The sequence below is a fragment of the Henckelia pumila genome, chromosome 4 (genome assembly GCF_033568475.1).
Source record: "Henckelia pumila isolate YLH828 chromosome 4, ASM3356847v2, whole genome shotgun sequence".
NCBI lineage: Eukaryota > Viridiplantae > Streptophyta > Magnoliopsida > Lamiales > Gesneriaceae > Henckelia > Henckelia pumila.
The window spans coordinates 111,693,893-111,715,724 of NC_133123.1; positions in this window are offsets into that span (position 1 = coordinate 111,693,893).

Here is a 21,832-nt window from a genome sequence, read left to right on the forward strand (position 1 = left end):
CATGTCTGTGTTTTTTGTTTTGTGATTAAACTTCTCAGAGGCTTTGCACATTTATGAATCGTCCTTACTTATGTTTTTGTTTGCATTTTGTTTTTGCATGTCTTGCTCGAGGGCGAGCAAGAGTTAAGTATGGGGGTGTTGATAAGTGCATTTTGTATGCATTATTTCATGTTATTTTTATGTCTATTTTGTGTGCATTCATATTATTTTTATATATTTTTATGTGTTTTAGTGCATGTGTGTGTATTTCACTCCTTGGGTTAATTTTGTAGGAAAATATATTTTTGAAGAATGAATTCCGGACCAGCTTTGTTCAAAAAATCAAATTTAATTTAGGGAGTCCAAATCCGATCTTCATCGTTCAGATTATATTTCAAGATGTTTGGAAGCTGCTGTCCAAATTTCAGCTCAATCCGACGGCTAGATCTCAAGATATGAATTTTTGAAAATCCTCGCTCGGTGCAGAATTTTTGTACTGCGCGCGCGAGAATCAAACTCGCGCGCGCGCGAGTTTCGTGTCCAGGCCTCTGTTTTTATGTGTTGCGCGCGCGCGAGGCCTATGCCACGCGCGCGCGCATGTTCGGGGGTCATATGTGCTCCGAAAAATCCTATTTTGTGAAGAAAATTAACTGGTAGGCGTTCCGGATCATATATACAAGATATAACATATTTTTGAGGGTTTCGGAAGCTCCAAAGCGCAGAAAACGCAAGAGGAGGCGGCTACAAGGCTTGGAAAAGAAGATTTCTCTTTTCTTTTCTTCTTCTTATTTTTATTTTTGGATTATTATTTTTAATTATTGAGTAGTTTATTTTCAACCAAGACGACGTGATTGAGCCGAACAAATTCATGTAGAAAACTTGGATGTTTGTTTGGGATTTTTTAGAGTTGATTTTATTTTATTGATTGTCAGATTTATATTTGTCTTGTGAATAGTCTGATCAACTGTTTGCTTGCATGTTAATCAATTCCAAATCGACAGAGGAGGTTTTGATTTTGATCACTCTGATAATTAACATATTGTAAAACCGACTAGAAATAGAATTCAGTTTCAATGTGCGGTTTGGGTGTAAACTGAATTTTTACAAATATTTAATGCATTCAAATTTGATTAGAATTACGAAAGATTAGTTCATCAATATTTGAATAGGTTTGATTGTTCTAGAAATAGTCCTTTGAACAAGATAGGAGAATTCCCGTAATTTAAGATTAAATCTGAGTCCTGAATCGACTACATGTTACATGATTTGTTCGGTACCTACGTTTGTCTTGGTTGTCTCGTTTTAATTATTTTTATATTCAGTTATTTTAATTCTTATTTATTAAGCAGTTTTTATTTTTAATTCTTATTTTATTTAAATCAAATTGCTCTTTTTAATTTTGTCTAGATTAAGTAAAATAATTAATTCTTGAGAATTGACTGCAGTCCCTGTGGAATCGATACTTGGACTCTCTGTCCACTTTACTATTACTCGACCTGGTACGTTTGCCAGTAGATTTATATCACACCGATTTAACCGGTCAACCCCCTATACCTTTGGTATCAGATCTGAGGGCTTGTCGGGCTTTGGAGGCAAGCGAGGAAGGCTACATTTTCTATGCAATTGACACGTATATGGAGCAGGACTATTGAGGATTCGTCAGTTGTTTACGAGTACCCAGATGTTTTTTCGGATGAGATTCCAGGGTTTTCTCCAGCCCGAGAGGTTGAGTTTGGGATTGAGCTTGTGCCAGGGATGACACCGCTTTCTCGTGCACCTTATCATCTTGAGTCGTCAGAGATGAGGGAGTTGCAGCAGCAATTGCAGGTTTTTTTGGATAATTGATACATCTGACCGAGCGTTTCACCTTTGGGAACGCCAGTACTATTCGTCAAGAAGAAATATGGTTCTATGCATCTCTGTATCGATTATAGTCAGTTGAACCAAATGACGATCAAGAACAAGTATCCTTTACCGCGCATTGATGATCTGTTTGACCAAATTTAGGGTACTTATGTGTATTCCAAGATTGACTTGAGGTTAGGGTATCATCAGTTGCGAGTTTGAGATGAGGATGTTCCGAAGACTGTGTTTCGTATGAGGTATGGTCACTACGAGTTTTCAGTGATGTTTTTTAGGTTGACGAACGTACTTACAGTGCTCATGGATATGATGAACAAGGTCTTCCATATTTATTTGGACAAGTTCTTCATGGTGTTTATTGACGACATTTTGATCTACTCACGCAGTGTTGATGAACATACGCAATACTTGAGTCTTGTACTGCAAATTCTTCGTGAGAAGTAGTTGTATGCCAAGTTCAGTAAGTGTGAGTTCTGGATTGACCGAGTACTGTTTCTTGGTCATGTAATTTCTCTAGATGGTGTTTCAGTGGACCCGAGTAAGACGGAAGCTATATTGAACTCGTCACGTCCTACGACAGCTTCAGATATCCGTAGCTTCTTGGGTTTAGCAGGGTACTATCGATGATTCGTCGAGAATTTCTCGCAGATTTCTAGACCACTGATGCAGTTGACAAGGAATGATGTTCCTTTTGTCTGGTCTGTCGAGTGTGAGCAGAGCTTTGATGAATTAAAGAGTCGACTAACTACCGCGCCTATACTTGCTTTACCATCTGGTTCTAGAGGTTATGTGATATACACTGTAACACCGCAAAATTAGCCTAATCGAGATTTTAGGAGATTAAGATTGATAATCAGAGATTAGGAAATTTGAGGATTGAATTGTTATTTGATAAGGGACTGAATTGTAATTTTTGGAGAATTCAGGGACCAAAGTGCAAAAGTGGGATTTAATATATATTCTTGGCCTTGACTAGTCTCCATTATCCTTCTCCTTCTTCCCCTTCATGTCGTTTCCCCCATTGAAGAACCAAACGAGATTTTAGGCTTTCATATTTCATTCCGCGCACGACCCGTCCGTTAGAAATTCAATTTGAAGACGTATTCGCGATCACGGCTGAGAGAGATCCGTTCTACCGTAAGTTTTATTACGTTTCAACATGTCTATATTTTGAAAGGTTTTCAAAATTTGTTTAAATTCGGATATGTTGTTTTTGAGCTAGCATGTATCGTATATTTGAAGTCGGATCGGAAAAAGGAAGTCATTCGGAATTTTTATGATTTTAGAGGCAAAATTCGAGAAATGGGTTTTAGATTTTGTTGTATTTTGGATTGAATTGGATATATTTTTGATGTTGGGAGTTGTTTTGGATTGATATAATGATGTTTGTGGTTTTCGATTGATCAGATTATAGCCGTTATGCCGCCGGTTTGAATTTTCAGATTTTAGGGATTTTGATTAGGATTTCAGATTTGATTTGGATTGATTGGTTGATATTGAACTCTTTTATATCTCCGTACAGATTTGGTTGATGATCGTGGAGTTCAGAATTGGCAGAAGTTGAATCGTTGAAGAATTGATCGAGGTTTGGTATCGAGTTGATTCTACTCTTCGAATTTAGATTGAATAGAATTTTGATTTGAAAATTCTTATTCTTGTAGCTCCTCCAGGATTGCAGCTACGTCGAATTAAGAAGAGGTAAAAAGATGGATTAGAATAGACTAAGGGGTGAACACTTGAGTCTCGATCGATTCTCGAGTCCCCTAAAATCACATACTTTATGTTTGATTGTTATTGGTTGAGAATGTGATTACATTCGTTCATATGCATTCATTTATGTACATTCCATAGTCGGATGCGAACTACGAGGATATCTGCATTCCGTAGTCGGATACGAACTACAAGAAGTTGGGATAATTGTATCGAGATCGGATACGAATCTTGATAGGGAGATCGGATACGAATCTCAATAATGGAAGAAACTCATCAAACATTAATTGCATTTTATTGCATTTCGAATTGAGGGTTTGTGTGCATATAATTGATACACTACGTGAAAATGCATTTCAGGATATTGTTATATCGTTTTGATATATTAATTCATATTGCCTGTTTTGTCTCTTTACTGCGAATTGTATTCCCACCGGATTTATTCGGCTATTGTCTTGTCTTTGTATTTGTACTTGGCAACAGGTGGGGCAGGTTCGAGTCAAAGACAGCGTGACTAGACCGGGATTGTAAAGATATGAGTGAGGACTTGGTTTAGAGTCGAACTTTGTATTCGAACTCCTTTGGTTGTATTTGAAATTGTAGAACTTAGAATTGATGCATGTTCTACAAGTTTGATTATTGTATGACCTTAGAATTATCATGTATTGGATTTATGCATGTTGTATGTTGAGATTTAAGATTTGAGGTTGGATTTGGGATGCATGTTCTACTGCTGAAGTTTTATTTTTCTGAAAAATAGCAGGGCACGGACCCCGTGCCTAGGTCCGGGTGAAAGTCCGTGTACCTTTACATTTTGTAAATGTTGGAATTTGTTATTGCACGAACCCCGTGCCCTTTTTGTTTAAGGGTCCGTGTAAGCCGGCAGAGATTTGGACATTTTGAGTTTTGGAGGCACAAACCCGGACCCGGAGGTGGTACGGAGTCTGTGTCCTCTACAGGTTAATGCACGGACCCGTGCACAGATGTGTGCACGGGGTCCGGGCATGTGCCTTTTAAAAAAAAGTGTCTTGACCTTTTGGTCCAGACTCTATGTCGTTTATTGAATGATTTACTTTGATTAGATGATTATAATTTGGGTCCTTACATTAAGTGGTATCAAAGAGATAAGATCTTGGATTGAATTAGAGTGAGCAGGTAGATCGAGTCCGCATGAATTGAATTCTCGCATGTGATTGAATTATTTAAATGATTATTTAAATGTCATGCGAGCATACTTTATTATTCCATGAACTATTTGAATTACATTATTGTGTGATTTAAATATTAAAGCATGATATATTAGAATTGCAGATTTGAATATTCCTGAGATGGAATGAAATTTTTGAACAGAGATTAGGAACATGAGATAATTGAGAATGAGATATTTGTGCCCTAATTTTCTTGAATATGAGATATGTTTCCTCGATGAATTTTTGAACAGAAAACATTCAGAAGAGTGAACCCCGAACAAAAAGATTTGTTCTGCGACTGAAAGAATGGATGTCACTCCGACTCCGATGGAAGCATTACTGATGAGGTTTCAGTAGTTCAACCCACCGACTCTGAAGAGTAATGAGAATGTTGTGGAGTGCGAGAATTGGATAGAAGAAATCGATCAGTTGTTTGAGTCGCTTGACTACACCGATGAACGTCTAATTCGGTTCGTCATTTACCAACTTCAGGGGACGGCCAAAGGTTGGTGGATTTCAAGGAAGAGAGCCTTGGAGAATCAAGGTACGATTGTTTCTTGGAGTTTGTTTTAAGCTGAATTTCTTTGGCAGATCCCATTCCAGCAATCGACTGAAAATAAAGGAAGTAACACGAGGGATCACTTGCAACCAAGAGGTAAACAATTCATGAAGTCGGGGAGCAGTTCTTCTAGCTCCAGTGGATCGAGACAGTTTGGTTCAGGACAAAGTTCTGGATCTTCCGGGATATTTTGCAATAATTGTAGAGGTCGACACCTCACTGAGCATTGTTTGGAAATTTATGGTAGTTGCAATATCTGCCATCAGACATGACACTATGCGAGGAGATGTCCTCAGCATGATACCGTTGGATCTTGGTTGGGGAATTCTTTTAGACCGATGGTTCAGCAGGAGCGGCAAGCTTCTGTAGTAACCCGGAAACTATTTTAAGATAATAATATGTTAAACATGATTAAGGGTTGGTAATTGATCTATTTCGGAGTGTTATTGGACTTCGGAAGAGGAATTTGGGCTTTTGACTTTGGGCCAGATCGGAAGCTCCGATCCCAGTTCGGAAGCTCCGATCCTGACCACTTCGGAAGCAGATCGGATGCACGGGGATCGGACGTTCCGATCAGGAACGGAGGTTCCGATCTCAGCCAGCCAGCAATGCTCGATGACTCAGCCGTGAGTTTTGACAAGTGTTAATCGGGGGTTCAATCGGAAGTTCCGATCCCGGAACGGTGGTTCCGATCCCGACGTGTCGGACATGCACAGAATGAGCTGGAATCGGAAGTTCCGATCCCGAGATCGGTGGTTCCGATCGTTGCCGAGATTTTGGCTATAAATAGGGCTCATTTGCTTCAGTTTTGAAATACGAATTCCCGCGTTTCCTTCTTCAGTTATATAGTGTGAGATATACACTTGAGGGCCCTATCGATTATAATAGAGGTTCTGGAATAACCAAGGTGTGGTTATAGTCATCCGGGACTAGCGACTCCAAAGGGCTAACTACGGACGAAGGTATGGTCCGGGAATCTATTTAATTTTTGGGAGTACTTATTAGCTTAGTTAAGGCTTATAGAATTTATGTAGTGATACGGTGAACTTTTGAATATAGGCTTGGAACCTAGGATCTATTATACTTGAACTAGCCTGGAGGTACGTACACATTGACTGAGATTGCCAGCGAGTATACATGTTTATATGTTGCATTTATTTGGCATTATTATATGGCATGATGTATGATTTACCGTTTTCTATACTCATATGTCATGTGCATATACACGTTGAGCCTATTTCTTGTTATACCTGATTATAGAGCCGCTCAGCTCTATACTCGATAGTCTGTCACTGAGGGTACCGCGACGGCGGGGGCATTTATGTCTGTCTACTCTGGTGTACTAGACGAGTGTGGTTGCACCCAGAGGTTGATCCGTGCGGTGGCAGCACTCATATGGCGCCGGTTCTGAGCATGACTTTTCAGATGACCCTGTACCAGTCATCATGTTGCATGCATTATATACATATGTTTACTCATGTCTATGTACTGGGCGTAGCGCTCACGTCCTAGTTGTTATCTTGGACACCCTATTCCATGGGGCAGGTCGCAGGATGGATTGAGCTGGTAGTTCAAGGCAGGACTAGGGAGCAGGAGCTTTGAAAGTTTTTATACATCACGATTTATTAGCTGTATAATGTTTACATTTAAGAATTTCGATATGGTTGTATCACTACAGATTTAAGCCTGGATTATATTATTAAGCTGATATGTAAATTATGGATTATGTTTCCGCACGTTTTTACTCTGTTAAGTATTTTGCTGTATTAAGTTTAATGCATGTTATTAGTTGCCAGTTAGTAGGTGATTTCATGCAGGGTCACTACATTTTTGGTATCAGAGCATGCATAGATTTTGGGATTAGTACTTGGGATTTAGTTTAGTCTTGAGTAATTCTTGCGCATTTGGGATTTTAATGTGCAATTCTTTTCAGGATATGGCTGACGAGAGTCGCGGTAGTGTTGGCCAGGGAAGTGGTCATCATCATCGTCGCCATCATCATCAGGATGATCAACATCGTCCTCATGAGGGTCGACGTCGCTATACTATTAATAAGTTTATGCAGGTAGGACCGAAACCCTTAGTGGGAGGCGAGAATCCTGAACAAGCTAGAAGCTGGATGTCTAAACTTGAGAGCACGTTCCGAGCTTTTGAGTGTACTGAGGAGCAGAAACTGGAAGTTCTAGAATTCGTTCTAGAGGATAGAGCACGTTTTTGGTGGGATGCCAAGGTTGCTCAGGCACGTACTGAGAGAGGACAGGTGACTTGGGGGGATTTCTGTCGGGAGTTTCAGAAATTATATTTTCCTCCAGCTGTTCGCCAAGCACGATCTATGGAGTTGCTTACTCTGAGGCAAGGATCAATGACTATTGATCAGTATCAACAGCGATTTCTTGATCTGCTACCTTTCAGTCCCCATATCAATGAGAGTGATGCGTCGAAATATGATATCTTTCTGCAAGGCCTGAACCAAGATATCTACTCTCAGGTTGTCGTCTGTGATGACCCGGTGTCTTATGAGACTTTGGTGAACCGTTGCCGTCTTGTGGAGACCAGCAACAGGCGTGGACAGTTGATGATGTCAGCACAGCCTAGTGGATTTATTGAGCCTCGAGCTCAATCTGTTGTGTCATCTGGACCTACGTCTTCTTCTACTCCTACTACTTCGTCTGGTTCTCGTGGTTCACGAGGTACTTTCCGCTTTGGGAAGAAGAAGAAGAAGGAGGAGTTTTGTAGCCACTGTGGTGGGAAGCATCCTGCAGCTTCATGTCGGAGAGCTACTGGGGCTTGTTATATTTGTGGTCAGCAGGGACATCTGCGGAGAGATTGTCCTCAGCGCATGGGTTCTGCTAGTGGATCGGGATCCCAGGTTGGATCTCAGGCTTCTACTTTTCCACGTCAGCAGCCAGCACCACAGAGTTCTTCTGGTTATCGTCCCCAGACTCAAGGGCAGGTGTTTGCTCTGTCTCAGGAGCAGGCTACTGAGGGAAGCGATCGCATGTTGGCAGGTAACTTCTTGTTATGTGGTATTCCTGCACTTGTGTTAATTGATACGGGAGCATCGCATTCCTTTATTTCTAGTCGCTTCGTTAAGAGACATAGATTACCTTATGTATCATTAGATATGGATTTAGTTGTATCTACTCCGTTGGAGCAGGAGATAGTAACTAAGCGTCTAGTGATGGGTTGCCTTCTGGAGTTTGAAGGTAATGTGTTATCGGCTAATTTGATGATATTAGCGCTGACGGATTTTGACTGTATCTTGGGAATAGATATGCTGACTTTGTATCACGCTACTGTGGATTGTTATCAGCGTCTGGTACAGTTTCATCCTGTTGAGGGTGATAGTTGGTACTTTTATGGTGAGGGTGCGCGACCTCCGATGCCACTTGTTTCGGCTCTGAAGGCATGTCATGTCTTGGAGTCAGGTGGGGAGGGCTACCTCATCTATGCAGTTGATATGTCCATGAGTAGTACGGGTATTGATCAGCTACCGGTTGTCAGCGAGTTTCCTGACGTATTCCCTGATGAGATTCCTGGTTTTCCTCCGGTTCGAGAGGTTGAATTTGGTATTGATCTAGTACCAGGAACTACGCCTATATCCCGAGCACCTTATCGTCTGGCACCGTCAGAGATGAGGGAATTGAAACAGCAGTTACAGGATCTGCTTGATAAGGGATATATTCGTCCGAGTGTTTCTCCGTGGGGAGCACCTGTTTTGTTTGTCAAAAAGAAGGATGGATCGATGCGATTATGTATTGATTACAGGCAGTTGAATCGTGTCACCATCAAGAATAAGTATCCTTTGCCGCGGATTGATGATCTGTTTGATCAACTACAGGGTACTTCTGTTTATTCGAAGATAGATCTGAGATCTGGATACCATCAGATGCGGGTACGAGACTCAGATATATCTACGACTGCTTTCAGGACCAGATACGGGCATTATGAGTTTCTAGTGATGCCATTCGGTTTGACGAATGCACCGGCAGTCTTTATGAATCTGATGAATCAGATATTTCGAGATTATCTGGATAGATTTGTCATCGTCTTCATAGATGATATTCTTGTCTATTCTCATGACAAGGATGAGCATGCACAGCATTTGAGGATTGTTCTACAGACGTTACGAGATAAGCAGCTATATGCGAAATTGAGCAAGTGTGAATTCTGGCTTGATCGGGTAGTATTTCTCGGTCATGTGATTTCGAGTGAAGGGATATCTGTTGATCCTAGTAAGATAGAAGCAGTGCTGAACTGGTCTCGACCGACGACGGTTGCTGAGATTCGTAGTTTCTTGGGTCTAGCGGGATATTACCGTCGGTTCATCGAGAATTTTTCACAGTTAGCCAGGCCTTTGACTCAGCTTACACGGAAAGATGTTACCTTCATTTGGTCCTCGGATTGTGAGGAATCGTTTCACGAGCTGCGTAGACGTCTTACTACTGCACCTGTGCTAGCTCTACCTTCTGGATCAGGAGGTTATGTTGTCTATACTGATGCCTCTGGTCAGGGGTTAGGATGTGTTTTGACACAGCATGGACATGTTATTGCCTATGCTTCTCGACAGTTGAAGACGCATGAGAATAACTATCCAGTGCATGATCTCGAGTTAGCCGCCATTGTATTTGCACTCAAGATTTGGAGACATTATCTTTATGGCGAGAAATTTGAGATATTTACGGATCACAAGAGTTTGAAGTATTTATTCACTCAGGCAGAGTTGAATATGCGACAGAGACGCTGGATGGATCTCCTGAAGGATTATGATTGTGAAATCAAATATCATCCAGGTTCTGCTAATCTTACTGCTGATGCCTTGAGTTGGCAGGTGAGACTGTCTGCACTTCAGACTAATGAAATATCTCATATGATTCAAGAGTGCTGTTCATTGAGTTTTACGCTCAAGCACAAGAAAGGAAGGAATGGAATTCGTTTGTATACTATTCTATCTGAGCCGGTATTGTATTCTCGGATCAGAGATGCTCAGATATCTGATGTTAAGACTCAGCGATTGGAACGTCTAGCCAATGGAGTTAATACATCTGGATTCCATTTTCAGGCAGATGGTTTATTGTGCCTATCCAATAGAGTGGTTGTACCTAATGTTGCGGAGCTCAGGAATGATATTCTATCTCAAGCTCACAGGAGTCGGTTATCAGTTCATCCTGGAAGTATGAAAATGTATAAGGACTTGCGAACTAGATTCTGGTGGAAGGGGATGAAGCGAAGTGTGTATCAATTTGTTTCGAGATGTTTGGTTTGTCAACAGGTCAAGGCTGAACATCGACGACCAGGTGGATTACTGCAGAATCTTGAGATTCCCGAATGGAAGTGGGAGCACGTAACTATGGATTTTGTCACCCACTTACCTATGACGTCACGTCAGTGTGATGCTATCTGGGTCGTTGTTGACCGTTTGACGAAATCGGCACACTTTATTCCTTATAACCGGGAGTATTCTTATGATCGCATGGCACGCTTATATATCCAGGAGATTGTGCGATTACATGGAATTCCAGTGAGTATTGTCAGTGATAGAGATCCGCGATTTACTTCACGTTTTTGGGGTAGTTTTCAGCAGGCGTTGGGTACCACTCTGAGTTTGAGCACGGCGTATCATCCGGAGACTGACGGGCAGTCAGAGCGCACTATTCGTACGTTGGAGGATATGCTACGTTCTTCTGTCATGGATTTTGGTTTATCTTGGCAGGATCAGTTACCTTTGATTGAATTTGCCTACAATAACAGTTATCATCGTAGTATTGATATGGCACCTTTCGAGGCATTGTATGGTCGACGGTGTCGTACTCCGTTATTCTGGGATGAAGTCGGGGAACGGCAAGTCGAGGGTCCTGAATTGGTGCAGCAGATTGTAGACAAGGTAGATTTGATCAAGCATAGGATCAAAGTTGCTCAAGATAGACAAGCCAGTTATGCGAATATTCGCCGCAGGCCACTTCAGTTTGAGCCTGGTGAATATGTTTTTTTGCGAGTATCACCTTTCAGGAAGGTGATGAGATTTGGTGTGAAAGGCAAGTTGTCTCCTCGTTACATTGGGCCTTTCCAGATACTGGAGAAGATCGGAGATGTTGCTTATCGTGTGGCTTTACCACCATCTCTTTCCAGTATACACAATGTTTTTCATGTGTCGTTGCTTCGACAGTACATAGCTGATGAATCTCATGTGATTCAATCTACTGATATTCAGCTAGAGCCAGATCTGTCTTTTGTTGAACGACCAATCTGTATCCTAGACAGGAAGGAGAAAGTTCTTCGGAACAAGATTATACCACTTGTGATGGTACAGTGGCAGCGCCGAGGCGTTGAAGAAGCAACTTGGGAAACTGAGAGTCGTATGCGAGCAGAATATCCTGAGTTGTTTGCTTTGTATTTTTGATTACCATATAAGATGTAATTACCGTTGTTGTAATAAGACATGGTTTGTTGTTTCATATTGTTATCTTGATTTATCTTTAGATGTTATTTCGCGGACGAAATATCTAAAGGTGGGGAGAATGTAGTAACCCGGAAACTATTTTAAGATAATAATATGTTAAACATGATTAAGGGTTGGTAATTGATCTATTTCGGAGTGTTATTGGACTTCGGAAGAGGAATTTGGGCTTTTGACTTTGGGCCAGATCGGAAGCTCCAATCCCAGTTCGGAAGCTCCGATCCTGATCACTTCGGAAGCAGATCGGATGCACGGGGATCGGACGTTCCGATCAGGAACGGAGGTTCCGATCTCAGCCAGCCAGCAATGCTCGATGACTCAGCCGTGAGTTTTGACAAGTGTTAATCGGGGGTTCAATCGGAAGTTCCGATCCCGGAACGGTGGTTCCGATCCCGACGTGTCGGACATGCACAGAATGAGCTGGAATCGGAAGTTCCGATCCCGAGATCGGTGGTTCCGATCGTTGCCGAGATTTTGGCTATAAATAGGGCTCATTTGCTTCAGTTTTGAAATACGAATTCCCGTGTTTCCTTCTTCAGTTATATAGTGTGAGATATACACTTGAGGGCCCTATCGATTATAATAGAGGTTCTGGAATAACCAAGGTGTGGTTATAGTCATCCGGGACTAGCGACTCCAAAGGGCTAACTACGGACGAAGGTATGGTCCGGGAATCTATTTAATTTTTGGGAGTACTTATTAGCTTAGTTAAGGCTTATAGAATTTATGTAGTGATACGGTGAACTTTTGAATATAGGCTTGGAACCTAGGATCTATTATACTTGAACTAGCCTAGAGGTACGTACACATTGACTGAGATTGCCAGCGAGTATACATGTTTATATGTTGCATTTATTTGGCATTATTATATGACATGATGTATGATTTACCGTTTTCTATACTCATATGTCATGTGCATATACACGTTGAGCCTATTTCTTGTTATACCTGATTATAGAGCCGCTCAGCTCTATACTTGATAGTCTGTCACTGAGGGTACCGCGACGGCGGGGGCATTTATGTCTGTCTACTCTGGTGTACTAGACGAGTGTGGTTGCACCCAGAGGTTGATCCATGTGGTGGTAGCACTCATATGGCGCCGGTTCTGAGCATGACTTTTCAGATGACCCTGTACCAGTCATCATGTTGCATGCATTATATACATATGTTTACTCATGTCTATGTACTGGGCGTAGCGCTCACGTCCTAGTTGTTATCTTGGACACCCTATTCCATGGGGCAGGTCGCAGGATGGATTGAGCTGGTAGTTCAAGGCAGGACTAGGGAGCAGGAGCTTTGAAAGTTTTTATACAGCACGATTTATTAGCTGTATAATGTTTACATTTAAGAATTTCGATATGGTTGTATCACTACAGATTTAAGCCTGGATTATATTATTAAGCTGATATGTAAATTATGGATTATGTTTCCGCACGTTTTTACTCTGTTAAGTATTTTGCTGTATTAAGTTTAATGCATGTTATTAGTTGCCAGTTAGTAGGTGATTCCATGCAGGGTCACTACAGCTTCTGTGGTTCATTTCTTTCAGCCGCCGCAGCAGAATCGACTAGGAGGTTACCCGAGTATGAATCAACCTCCGATGCAACAGAATTTAGTCTTTTCTCTTAATGAGGATCAGCAAACTGGGGCTGCACCTGGAGATGATATGACAGGTAACCATTCGAATTGTTGGTTTTTCTGTCTTTTGAATGATAGGTATTGATGCATTCCCTATTGTTGAGCTTTTGGGTTACTATAGTTGCAACTCTTGATTTGAATGGGAATAAGATTGAATTGGGCAGTTTAGTACTTAGGTTAGCAGATTTTGACTTTATTTTCGTTGAGATGTTTAACCAAGTACAGGAAAACTGAGGAATGTGCCAGATTCATATCTGAATCATTAGACGAGTGGGACTGTAAGGCCCGGGATTATTTAATTTTAATCCGAGAATATTTAATTTGGCAATATTTAGAGTTTAGAATTAAATTCTAATATTCTTAAATGAATAAGGATTGAAATTGAATAATCACTTTTTCGGGGACTAAATTGCAAATATCCAAAAGTTCAGGGATTAAACTGCAAATAGCTTATATTTATCTTAATTCCTGCTTGTTTATCTTCATTGTACACGTGAAACATCAGATTAGAAGGGAAGAAAGGCAGAAACACAGCTGAAACCCCCAAGACGCCATTTTTGTCCTGTAAAAGCTTCGATATCTTTTCATCCGGCCGTCAGAATTCAGAATCGAATATATATCTGCGATCACCGCTCCGAGACCTTCGTTTTGGTACAAATTTTATTGAGTTCTTTCATACTTTATTTTTATGTTGAAGATGGGTTGTTCTTATTTCTGATTATATATATGATTGAGCTAGTACCGGTTACGTATTCGCAGACGGTTAGGAAAAAGACTGTTGTTCAGATTTTATATGAATTTCTGAAGCTATTTTGAAAATCTCCAATTTCTGATTTGTATTGGACGTGTGATTACATGTTGATATCTTGAATATTATGAGTTGTATTGATTGTTGGATTGATTTTGATATGGTTTTGGTTATCGATTTTTAGCCGTTATGTCGTCGGTTCAAGAATTATCAAGATTTTGATATACGTTCAAGCCTATTGAATTAGCTATGCTTTAGATTGAATGATTAGTTGATCTTTGAGTTGATGGTACTTCATTTCAGATTTGTTTTGAAGTGTTCAAACTCGGAAATTCAACGTTCGAATCGGAATAGAAAAGCTTGAGGTTTGAAGTAGTTTGATTGATTGAATTGCAACGAATTCGAGCAGATTTTGATACATGTTCATCATGTTATGTTTTTAGATTTGAAGTACTTTCAAACGTGACATTTAAAGGTATAAATGACAGCATATCTAAATGGGATAGAACACTCGAGATAGATATGATTCTCGAGTATTCTCTTGTTAATCACATACTTGTTTGATTATGTGTTATGTGATTAGATTATTTTCTTGCTTTGCTTGCTTATTTGAGTAGATGTTCAAGATGTTTTACAGTCTTTAATGCATACAGATTATATTGCATTCATCTTGAACTCTAGCCTGAAAAGCACAGAGTGCTGAAAGGCCTAGAGTGCAGATGACGTTTGGAGGACTGTAGTTGAGTGGCACGGAATGTAGATTTACTTCCAGAGCTAGATGACCCACTATAGTTGCACCAAATTCAGGGGATATAAAATACTTGACGTCACCTCGATTGGGTGAGTTGGTGGTTCGTTTGAGAATTTTATTTCCCGGGATCCCAAGAACCAATATTCGATTGATATCAGACTTGATAACCTTAATTTGAAACATGCATTGAATTCATGTTTATTATATTACATGTTTTGTTGTTTATACTGGGATTTTATTCTCACCGGAGTTATTCGGCTATTGCTGTGTTTTGTATGTGTGCATGGCAATAGGTGGGGTAGGAGCTGGTCAGACTCGACGTGGATAGCTCGAGATAGAGTTTTAGCATGTGAGGACTCGAGTTTTAAGAAAGAGAACATGTCTTTTGAGTTGTTAAACATGTTAGAACACAAACAAGAACCTTTGTATATATGTTTGCGAGTACTCGTTTATATTTGATGTTGTGTATCCTAGATGAAGGGATTAATGTAGTTTACATGTTTATGACTGTGTAGCTGAATAAGAATGCATGTAAATGAGGTTTAAGATTGAATAAGAGTTGTATATCTCATGTTTAAATTTCTCAAATGTTTAATTCTGAATTTTTAGTACAGGGCACGGACCCCGTGCCAAGGTCCGTGCAGGGGTCCGGGTGTACTCTGCCTTGAAATCCCTTTGTTGTCAAATTCAGCCTTGGGCACGGACCCAGGTCCAGAAGAGGCACGGACCCCGTGCCTTGGTCCGTGCAGGGTCCGGACCAAGGTCCGTGTGGGGTCTGTCCATGTAAAAAAAAAATATTCTTTTCGCGACGTGTTTTCGCGTCACCAAATGTCCTGTAATATTTATTTGATTATTAAGCAGAATAATATTCAGACTGAATATTTCTAGTTATTAATTGCTCTGTAAGATTAGATTAGCATCTGAGGTCCCCACAACAGGAGGTATCAGAGCGTAAGTTTCTGGATTCAGATAGAAGTTGATGAGCGAGGTAGATTGAGTCTGCCTGATTTTTTTATATGGCATGAGATTGTCTGTTATCTATGATTATGTGCTTTACATGAAAGCATGTTTTATTGTTTCCACGAATTATGTGATTGCATGATTATGTGTTTTCAATATAAATGCATGCTTTGCATGAGCTATTATTCCAGATTATCCTCAGTCAGAATCTGAATTCTCATGAGAATGCATGAGAATGCTTATCAGAGAAGGATGGAATAAATTGATGAATATGATATTGTTTATGCACTAATCTGTTTGACAATCAGATATGTCTCCCCGTAAAGCACCGGTCACTAGACAGACATTGGCTGTTCCCCAGGCCGAACCAGCACCAGTACCACCGCCAGTTGCTGAGCCTCAAAATGCACAGGGTAGTACATCTGCTGATTCTATAGATGCTACTGCTACTCCGATGGAAACACTACTGAAATGATTTCAGTTGTTCAACCCGCCAAAACTGTGAGACCTCGATTCTAATCGGCTAATATCAAATAATCCATAATTAAACATCATTAATCAAAGCCTAAAAGAAAAGGAAGAATTTTTTATTTCGGATGAATAGTGCTGCGCTCGATCCGGCAAAAATCCAGGATCGAGCGCACCATATTCCTGAACTCTCTGTTGAGAAAAATATAAGTGTCGCGCTCGATCCGGCAAAAAGCCATGATCGAGCGCACCAATTGTTCAAAGTCACTGCCTCCAAATAATCAGGGGTTGCGCTCGATCCCATGAAATCGTAGGATCGAGCGCACCCTGGGATCAGAATTTTTCCAGAAAACTGAACATGTTTCAAATCTCAATTCAACAATTTGACTCAATCTAATATCAATCTAACATGCTCAATTCCGAATCCAACAACGTGTAATTAACATACAAACTTAAATATTCATCATTCATAATCAATTCTAATATTCAACAACGTTCGAATTCTAAACATGCTTTCAAAACATAAACTAGATTGACATGCATTTCCAATTCTAACTCGAAGTCCCACTTCTATTCTTCATTCTCGTTCTATCCTTGTCGTCTCTGACTCGATCCTGCCCCACCTGTTGCCAAGTACACATACAAACAAAGACAACAGCCGGATAATCCGGTGAGAATAATATTCCCAGTAAAAGAGACTAACATGAAATATCATAAAAACATCTCAAACGAAATGCATCATCTTCCAGATATTCAAATAACAACCATGCAATTCCACAAGCATGTCTAAAACTCAATTCATATGCATAAATGCAATGCATGTATTTAAAATCTGGGATTATCAAGTCAGATAATCAAAAGAGTTGCTGCTTTTGCTTTTGGGATCCCGAGGATGAGATCACGTAAACAACTCACCGACTCTCCCGATCGAGGTGGTGCTACGTATCTCCATCCTCTAGACTTTGGTGCGACTATAAGGAGTATGCTAGCACTAGGTGAAACGGCTACACCCAGGTCACTCACAGTATAGCCCCCAAAACGTCTATCATAAAAGGGCCGTCCTGCCCGCTGCTCAAATCAAGAATTCTTGGCTCAATATGAATGCAATGAAAAACATAACTCAATTAACTCAAATAATCAAATAACATACAAGTATGTGATTTTTCCGGAACACTCGAATCAAGTCGGATTCGAGTCACACGTTCCATTCCAGTCTAAGTCATCTTATACCTCTTTCAAACGTCGATGCTCCAAACCTGGAAACAACAACAACAAGAATTCCAAATCAAAATTCCATTTCAAACAAAGTTCAACGATGAAGATAATTCAAGTCAACTTCCGAGGATGAGATCAACTCGATACCAAACCTCGATCAACTCTTCAACGATTCGAAAGCTGACAATTCTGAACTCCGCTATCTTCAATCAATCTGTACGGATACAAACACAATCCAATAACAATCCATCCAAACCAAATAATCCCAAAACTCAACAAAACTTCCAAAATTTTTAAAATTCAAACCGGCGGCATAACGGCTATAATCTGATAAACCGGAAACACAGACAGCATAATATCAATTCAAACAACTCATATCAATCATCCTTTACTCAATTCAATTCAATTCCAACAATCTAAAAATCCACATTTTTGAATAATCTTCCAAAAATCAAAACAAATCCGAACGTCGCTCTAATTCAAAACCGACAGATAATAAACGACCAGAACTCCGCCAAGAACAACATACTCAAATCTCAATCGATTCTAACGACATCCAAAAAATAGAACGAATCTGATCGGAAAAATACTTACGATATAACGGAGCTCTCGCTGCCGTGATCGCTAATCTGCCTTCAGAATTAAATTTCAACGGACGGATCGAGCTCGGGATGAAATCTGGAAGCTTGAACTCACGTTTCTCTCTTCAAAAATGGAGGAAACGGCTTGTAGGAGGAAGATGGAGTGAAGAGAAAGTCAATTTCTTGCTTAAATATTTAATAAATCCAATATTTGCGTTTTAGTCCCTCAAAAATCCAAAATTTGCAAAATAAACCCTGATCAAAATCAAGTCGGCTCTTGAACTCTGGAATCTCCGATTATCTCAAATAAAGTCAATTAAGATAAAATCGGGGCGTTACAATTCTCTCCCTCTAAGAAAAGATTTCGTCCTCGAAATCAAACACGGTTCAAACAAGAACTCTTTCTCTCTAATAACTCCTTCAAGTTCGTCAATCCAAAGTCGACTCATTCTCGTCAGAATAATCTTCCTCTGCTCAGTCACAATTCGACTCATCTCTGGTTCCAAAACAGGTGACACAGAAAATCACCTCCAATCAACGGGGATCTTCCTTTCTTCTCGTACAACTCTTGAAAAGTGCATCCAGTAATTCATGAAATAGTTGTCGTTGTACAAAGTCTCCACGAAAATCAAAATCCTACCACTAGTGCTAAGTCGAGCACTACAACACATGGTATCTCCTCTAAGGTTCGCCTCGTCTGATCTGACTGTCCATCGTTCTGAGGATATCAACTGAACTCAGATGTACTAGAATAACAAAAACTCTTCGGAGACTAATCCAGAAGAAAATGAATAACAAAGATCTCTGTCTGAAATGACTAAATCCGGCAGTCAAAACAATCTGACAAAATTCTGACAAAATATCCATCATCTGATCATGTCTGAGAATCACTCTGTAGGGTTCGGACCAAGGTCCGTGTGGGGTCTGTCCGTTTAAAAAAAAATATTCTTTTTGCGACGTGTTTTCGCGTCGCCAAATGTCCTGTAATATTTATTTGATTATTAAGCAGAATAATATTCAGATTGAATATTTCTAGTTATTAGTTGCTCTGTAAGATTAGATTAGCATCTGAGGTCCCCACAACAGGTGGTATCAGAGCGTAAGTTTCTGGATTCAGATAGAAGTTGATGAGCGAGGTAGATTGAGTCTGCCTGATTTTTTTATATGGCATGAGATTTTCTGTTATCTATGATTATGTGCTTTACATGCAAGCATGTTTTATTGTTTCCACGAATTATGTGATTGCATGATTATGTGTTTTCAATATAAATGCATGCTTTGCATGAGCTATTATTCCAGATTATCCTCAGTCAGAACCTAAATTCTCATGAGAATGCTTATCAGAGAAGGATGGAATAAATTGATGAATATGATATTGTTTATGCACTAATCTGTTTGACAATAAGATATGTCTCCCCGTAAAGCACCGGTCACTAGACAGACATTGGCTGTTCCCCAGGCCGAACCAGCACCAGTACCACCGCCAGTTGCTGAGCCTCAAAATGCACAGGGTAGTACATCTGCTGATTCTATAGATGCTACTGCTACTCCGATGGAAACACTACTGAAACGATTTCAGTTATTCAACCCGCCAAAACTGAAAGGAACAGAAGTTGATTGTGAGATTGGCTAGAAGATATTGAACAGTTGTTTGACTCGCTTGATTATTCAGATGATCGTCGTATCCGACTTGTAATACATAAACTTCATGAATTTGCCAAGAGTTGGTGGATTACTACAAAACGAGCTTTAGAACATCGAGGTACGACTATCACCTGGACTGTCTTTAAAACTGAATTCTATCAACGTTTTTTCCCAGTCTCCTACAGGAAAGATAAGGGTAATGAATTTTCCAATCTGAGGCAAGGCAACTTGAACATTGAAGAATATATGGCCAAATTTTCAAGTCTTTTGAAATTTTCCCCACATATAGCAGCAACTGATGAAGCTATGGCAGACCAGTTTATTAATGGCCTCAATCCAGATGTGTTTACCCTGGTGAACAGTGGATGACCCAATAATTTTGCTGAAGCACTGAATAAAGCTAAGGGAGCAGAAGCAGGTTTATTGTGACAAAGAGGAGCACCGTTCATTCCACAGCCATCTCCAAAACCTGTATCAGCATCAGTGTTACCCCAGAATCCATCACAGTTTCAGCAACCATCTCCCAGATTTGAGGGAGGAAGTAGTGGCAGAAAGGATTCTAGATTTAGGCCTAAAGGGAAGCAATTTAAGAAGGCAAGCAGTAGTTCCTCCAGTTTGAGTGGACAGAGGCCGTTTGGTATAGGGAAAAGATCTAGTGATTCAGGGGTTTATTGTGGTAAGTGTGTCGGACGACATGATACTGATCAATGCGGAGGTGTGTCAGGTAATTGTAATATCTGTCGTCAACCAGGTCATTATTCCAAAGTATGTCCTCAAAGAACAACAGAACGTATATCTGGTGCAAGTTCTTCTCGACCAGTATCTCAGACGGAAAGACCATCAGTGCATTCATTCCAGCCGCAACAACAAACCAGATCAGGAGGAATCCAGACTGTGACTCAACCTCCTAGACAACAGGCACGGGTGTTTGCATTGACGTAGAAGCAGGCTCAGGCAGCACCTGACGATGTTATAGCAGGTAACTGCTTTCTTTTTGGTTATCCTGCTTACGTTTTGATAGATACAGGTGCATCACATACATTCATATCTGAAAAATTTGCTATGATGCATTCTTTATCGTCTGATCCATTGCCTACTATTGTTTTCATTTCTTCACCTTTGGGTGAAGGTATTATATCTGTTAGAATGATTCAAAATTGTGCTTTGCAATATGACAGGAATGTGCTTGATATGGATTGTATAGTACTTGGCTTATCCGATTTTGATTGTATTGTCGGTATAGACATGTTAACCAAGTACAGGGCGACTGTAGATTGTTTCCAGAAAGTGGTCCGATTTAGACCAGCCATGGCAGATGAATGGAAATTCTATGGTAAGGGTTCTTGAGCCAAGATCCCTTTGATATCTGTGTTATCTATGACCCATTTATTGCAGAGAGGTGCAGAAGGATTTCTGATTTATGCAGTTGATGTATTGAAATCTAGTCCAGCAGTGACAGATATTCCAGTGGTGCATGAATTTGCTGATGTATTTCCTGATAAAATTCCTGGTTTACCTCCAGTTCGAGAAATAGATTTCAGCATTGAGTTAATGTCAGGTACGCAACCAATCTCCAAAGCTCCTTACAGAATGACACCTATTGAATTGAAGGAGTTGAAAGATCAATTGAAAGATTTGCTGGCCAAAGGGTACATTAGATAGAGCGTTTCACCTTGGGGCGCTCCGGTACTTTTTGTACGAAAGAAAGATGGGTCTATGCGATTGTGTATAGATTATCATCAACTGAACAAGGTAACGATAAAGAATAAATATCCACTGCCTGGAATAGATGATTTGTTTGACCAATTACAAGGTCCAGCTATCTATTCTAAGATTGATTTGCGATCCGGATATCATCAGCTAAGGGTAAGAGATGAAGATATCCCTAAAACTGCTTTCAGAACAAGGTACGGACATTATGAATTCATTGTCATGCCTTTTGGTTTAACCAATTCTCCTGCAGTATTTATGGGATTGATGAATAGAATATTTCAAAAATATTTGGATGACTTTGTCATTATTTTTATTGATGATATGTGGATATATTCTAAAATGTGCACGATCATGCT